The sequence below is a fragment of the Schistocerca gregaria genome, unplaced genomic scaffold, assembly GCF_023897955.1.
Source record: "Schistocerca gregaria isolate iqSchGreg1 unplaced genomic scaffold, iqSchGreg1.2 ptg000440l, whole genome shotgun sequence".
Taxonomy (NCBI): domain Eukaryota; kingdom Metazoa; phylum Arthropoda; class Insecta; order Orthoptera; family Acrididae; genus Schistocerca; species Schistocerca gregaria.
This window is the reverse complement of record NW_026061863.1, coordinates 866,081-872,259: the sequence shown is the minus strand read 5'-3', so window position 1 is coordinate 872,259 and position 6,179 is coordinate 866,081. Positions and strand designations below refer to the sequence as shown.

At 41.0% G+C, this 6,179-nt stretch overlaps 1 non-coding gene across 1 annotated transcript; it reads left to right on the top strand.

Moving 5' to 3' along the window:
- Positions 1-5,553: 5,553 nt before the first annotated feature.
- Positions 5,554-5,627, top strand: Trnat-ugu (transfer RNA threonine (anticodon UGU)). The gene has a single exon. It is a non-coding gene; the product is annotated as a tRNA-Thr (tRNA).
- Positions 5,628-6,179: the final 552 nt, after the last annotated feature.

The window sequence follows — 6,179 nt, the reverse complement described above, 5'->3', positions numbered from 1 at the left end:
ACATACTGTACTGGTATACGGATAATATTACACGACTAACGTAATTTACCTGAAATAATTTACAAACATGTTACTATAACATTCGCTACTACTCATTACGCTAATTCACCTTCAGCCATTAAGCGCAAGCGCAGATCTCAGTTATGATACGTGCGCCATCCAAAAATTTATCAAGGTAGTAACTCAACACAACTACAAATGATCATTGTGTGTAAAATAAATAGAACACTTCATAAGAAGAACATGACAGGTTTGAATCATTCCCACCGCAAAGGATGAAAAATTCAGGCTCGCACACAAGACCACTTGATAACTAACCAGAAATTCCGATTAGTTGTAGCTTCGGTGACAATCGCCATTTTTACATTTTCCCCGTAAACTAGATAATTATGAAACGTTAGCAACTACTCTAAAATATCTGCGGCAACGGCCTTGCCCCTGAGGTTGCATTGGTTCACGTGAGATCACCGAAGTTAAGTGCGTTGTCGGACGTGGTCGGCACTTGAATGGGTGGTCATCCAGGCCGCCATGCGCTCTTGCCATTTTTCGGGGTGCACTCAGCCTCGTGGTGCCAATCGAGGAGCTACTCGACCGAATAGTAGCGGCTCCGGTCAAAGAAAACCGCCATAACGACGGGGAGAGCAGTGTGCTGACCCCACGCCCCTCCTGTTCGCATCCTCCATGGATGATGACGCAGCGGTCGGATGGTCCCGTCCCAGTAGGCCACTCGTGGACTGAAGACGGAGTGCTTACAAAGCAACTACTCTCCAGTGCATGGCCGTACTACTGAGACCTTGATGCCTGGCATCAACAACAGGTAGCAGCACACGAGGTTGGCTTACGCCTACTGCCGAATTTTGAGATCTGTCGTAAGCCTGCGTAAGCACGTGGGGCTTTCCGTCTTAAGTGCAAGCATATCCATTGCGTGTTCTGCCGCGCGACTTGAGTGGAATATTTCATTATTTCTGAAATTTTATAGAAATGTTTTTCGTTGTATATCCTCTCCATCGGTACTGAATTTACTGTAAAATTACTTGCTCACTTTTCGGAACTTCCGTTCATGGTAAATCGATATTATTAGAAGCCGTGGTAGACACGAGTCTAGCGTGCTTCACTTTCAGCACCTTCTGTGTCAGTCTCGGTTCCTATGTCGCTGATTTCACAACTAGCAGTTCGTTGTCTACTGAGTATACTGTCTCTTGTACGACACTATCCCTCCTACACTGAAAGGGGGAGACACAGGAAATTATAGGATTTTTGAAACATGTAGCTATTAAGGTAATTTTGAAGCTAGGCATACGAAAATTTGTATCTGGTTTCTAGGTCAGAAATAAAGAAATATGTGTTCCATTATTACTGGGAATGAAGTGAAATAGCGGGTGAACATTTTATTTTGAGATAAATAATTATGGAATAACTATGAAAGTATTTTTAAGGCTACATCTACGAAAATTGGTATTTGACTTCAAGGTTACAAATAAGAAAATACGTGTTTTAGTGTTTTTGGAAGTTCAACCCCTAAGGGGATGAAATAGAGTGAGCTGGTGCGTTTCTGGCGCCAGTTTCCATCGATCGTTGCTTCGATCTTTGAGTCGCGGTCCAGAGGACACTGCTCCCTAAGCGACTGTAGTAGTTCTCTGCACGGACCCACATCGGGCTTACCGCGCTTACACTGGACACAGTTGCCAACAAATCTCCTGACATCGCGATATAGGTTGGGCCAAAACATGTGTTCCCGAACTCGGTTCTAGGTCTTGTATAGCGCCAAATGACCCCCGACCACCGAATCGTGGATATATCATGCTAACTCGTTCCTGTGGAATAGAGACCTTCACTTCACCACGGTTGTCTCCCCCTTTACACAAGAGCCCCCCGCCCCCCCGAAGGCAACAGGGCAATAGCCAGTAACGACGTCGCCATCTGCCTACTGCTGCCTATTCGGTCCCCACCTGGGATCCACAGCCTGTTTGCCGGCTGAGTCGCAGAAGAAACCGGGTGTCTCGGAGAGAAGGAAATTCGCTCCAACATCCGGCTCCACGTGGCCCTTGCCTTCCCCAGACTCTCCCGCGAACATACGGCTAAGAGCGTCGCCAATTCATTGTCTCTGCCCCTAATATGCGGAACCTGGAGATAAATCTTGTCATCTTAACTTCGGCATGACCTTTAGCGAACTTATTAATCAAAGTTTAAGGGCTGGCACTGGGCAAGTAACTGACGGAGGCTCATTTGTTTCAGTTCAGTTGTAATGCTCACCTGTTCTCCAGATAAGGTTGTGTAGTATATGTCTCAGAAAACTCTCTACCCTTGATGTGTGTTGTGTTAGAGATAATTGGCAGCGATCGACGCTAGCATACTGGGAACAGAGCACCACGGCGGCAGAGAGATGTTTAAGGCCATGTCCTCTCCTTTACATCTTCGGTTATGTTGTCACTTTCGCGTGATTCCATCGTTCCGGTGGAGAACTATAGCATCCAAAGTTCAATTGCATTGTCAAGTTGAGTATATTTCTATGTCACTCCCTGTCTCGTGGATCTCTCGTATTGATTTGAATCCTTGGTCTGCTCGCGTCTATCGCCAATTCACACGAAATATTGAAGCAACCTTATTTTAAGGGAATTGTCATATGGTCATGTTCTAGTTGTAATCATTCTAAGAATATTGTTGATTAATCAATTGAGTAAGTAAATTTGAAGGTCGGTTTGGTCAAAATTAAAGTACCTCCTTAATTGCTTTAATCATTTGTATATAGTTTTGTTATGGAAAGTTGGGTAGTCAAACGTTAAAAAATCTGTTTCTTAGGCTTAATCTGTTTCTCTGCTGATTGGAAGTAATGAGAGTTCTGCTGCGCATTCTATGCACATTTGTACTATTTAAGTAAAGCCTTACCTAAGTATATTTACCTAGTCATATCCAAATTTGAAGTTTAACGGGTCTTGTTCCACGTAAAGAAATTTATTTATTATTTGTCCATCTGATCTGGCCTTATAAGGCAATCTCTTGTATTTTTGTGATTGTGATTTTATAATGCTTTTGATTGTAATAAAATGTGTAGCAACTACAACGGATTACTATTGTGATTTTGGTGTGTCACTACCACAATCCCATTACATAGAGGATGAAATGTTTCATGAAATATTTAATTATGAAAGCATTTTTAAAGCTAAATATATTTAAACCTGAATTTGGCTTCTCGGTTGAAGTAAAAATAAAAAAAAATTACATGTCTCACTGTTTTTGATACATTCAATTCATAAGGAGGGGGAATATAGGATGAAATGTTTTATGAAAATAATTCAGTGTGAAAGAATTTTTAAAGATAAATCTATGGAAATTCTGTTATTGAAATATACGTGTTTCACTGTTTTTGGAACTACAACCTCCAAGGAGATGCGATAGGGGCACATGTATCCACTCACTCATCGCCTTCCAGCCCAACCTGCAAAGTATACAGACGTGAAATTTGATGAAGGTGTAAATATTACGCTGAAAGCACCATTTAAGAAGAGATTTTTCGAAATTCCACTCCTAAGGGGGTGAAATATGGGTTGAAAAGTTTTTTTTAAAAAAAAATATGTCCCTATGTCACTGTTGAAGCTACAACTACAAAACTACGAAAATTGACATTTGGTTTCTCAGCCAGAAACAAAAAAAAAGGTTTTTATCATTTTCCGAAATTCTTTCATTGGGGGGGGATAGAATAAATAGTGAAGGTTTTTTGAAAATAAATCATTATTAAAGAACTACTAAAGCATTGTTAAAGTTACATCTATGAAAATAGGTAATAGACTTCTCAGTTGGATGTAAAAAGAATGTGTTTCGTTGCTTTTGGAAATTTAACTCATTAATAGAGTGAAATAGGGGATGAAAAGTTTTATGAAATATTTCACTATGAAAGCATTTTTAGAATTAAATGGATGAAGATTTGAATTTGGCTCCTTGGTTCTAAATAGAAGAATACATGTTTAATTGTTTCTGAAAACTTAACTCCTAAAGGGTGTGAGATGTTTCTCAAAATGGTTCATTATGAAAGCATTACTAAATATATCTGACAATTCGTATTCGGCTCCTCTGTTAGAATTTTTAAAAACTATGTGTTTCAGTGGTTTTGGAACTTCGATAGTAAGGGGATGAAAATTTTAATGAAATATTTATTGCGTTATATTAAAATATGTTAAATCTGCATCTATGAAAACCGGTATTTCACTTCTCAGTTATATAAAAGAAATATGTGTTGCGGAATGAAAGATTCTATGGAGATATCACCACAAGAATACAAACGGCTTGATTAACGAAAACCTTCGACTCCAGCTGTCGGCATTGTTTTTTGGTCATTCAGTAAAAGACCATGCTTCAATGGCGTTAAGTTTAGAAAGTGTTGCAGTTTATAAGAGACATAAAAAACGATTAAAGAAAAAAAAATCTTTGAAGACCATAAACGGTCTACGCAAGTAAAGAAGCGGATGATAAGTTAGCTCTTCATGCAAATGAGTTGGTCACTTTAAGTTAAGAGACATGTCATGCACCAGGAACCAAATATTATAGTTGCTACGATTGGCTAACGGAAAAGTTTTGCAGAATCACGGGAAATCACTTTTGCAAGTGGCTGAGAATCTCGTAATGGATAAAAATTCTGTACTGAGAATTCCAAGGTGGGAGATGCAAATTCCTCGATTAGGAATTGTTAATCCACATGTGAAACCTGAGTACATAATCCCTGTAACATTTTATCAACGGTGTTCCATAGGGACAGGTTCTCATCCAAAAAGTTCGAAAATTCAATTTCTTTGTAGTTGCATTTTTTTTAAGGTGTACTTGTCCAGACTCTTGGAACGGAAAGGTTTTTTTTTTAATCCGTGCTTAAAAAAATTTCTACAGCCCATTGTTTGAAGCAGTGTCACGACTGCCATGAGCCGCGCGGGGTATCCGCCATGTCTCAAACGCCTTGTCACGGTTCGCGCGGCTCCCCCCGTTGGAGGTTCGAGTCCTCCCTTGGGCATCGTTGTGTGTGTTTGTTGTCCTTAGCATAAGTTAATGTAAGTAGTGTGTAAGCACAGGGACTGATGGTTCAAATGGCTCTGAACACTATGGGACTTAACAATTGAGGTCATCAGTCCTCTAGAACTTAGAACGACTTAAACCTAACTAACCTAAGGACATCACACACATCCATAGTCGAGGCAGGATTTGAACCTGCGACCGTAGCGGTCGCACGGCTCCCGACTGAAGCGCCTAGAACCGCTCGGCCACATAGGCCGGTCTATCATGTATTCTAGAGAAGCTGCCCGGTCGTCAGTGGCGCCTGTTCTTTCGAGAACAGTTACTATCTTCATATATATGGTTAAACGTTACCCAGCCATTGACCTTCGTCTGTGCGAATGCGCACAGATTGCCCGAAATCTTACGCGAATCGTCACCTTAGTGTGGGCCGGTATTGAGTGGATGGGCAAACACCTATTACATACATTACGTTTGTGGATTGTGGCCGGTTGGAAATGTGAGTCTCACGGGAAGCGTGTAAGGGATAAATACCTGCAGTCGCGGTATTCATCTGTGTCCTCGGTGGCTCAAATGGATAGAGCGTCTGCCATGTAAGCAGGAGATCCCGGGTTCGAGTCCCGGTCGGGGCACACATTTTCAGCTGTCCCCATCGAAGTATATCAACAACACCTGTCGGCAGCTGAGGGTTTCAATTAACTATCAATTGTGAAGGGGATTCGAAGAACCCTTTGCCAGGCACTTAAATGTGATTTGCAGAGTATCCATATAGATGTAGATCAAAGCTCGTCCCGTGACGCACGTGCACAAAATGATTCATACTGCAAACATACTCGCCGATAACACTGACGAATAACGAGTGCTGCATATCCAGGTTAGACAGATCGGCTTTTCCTGCCAAGAAGAACAGGGAGTTGCTATCTAGGAACAATTCCAGCCAAAGGAAGGGTTGAAAAGTGCTCCTTGGATTGCACACTAAACGTAAATAACGAAAATGCATTTTTGGTAAAAATTGGACAAAGCATAATCCTGTGCTCTCCGTATTGCATTAGCCGTTTTGAATATTGAAAATCTTACTGCAGATTCGTGTTCAGCGACATTAAAAATATACATGTAACCCTCAGTTCATGCAAATCGAAGTAATAATATAACTAAAAGGTTTCCCTAGACGTTGAACTTTTTTT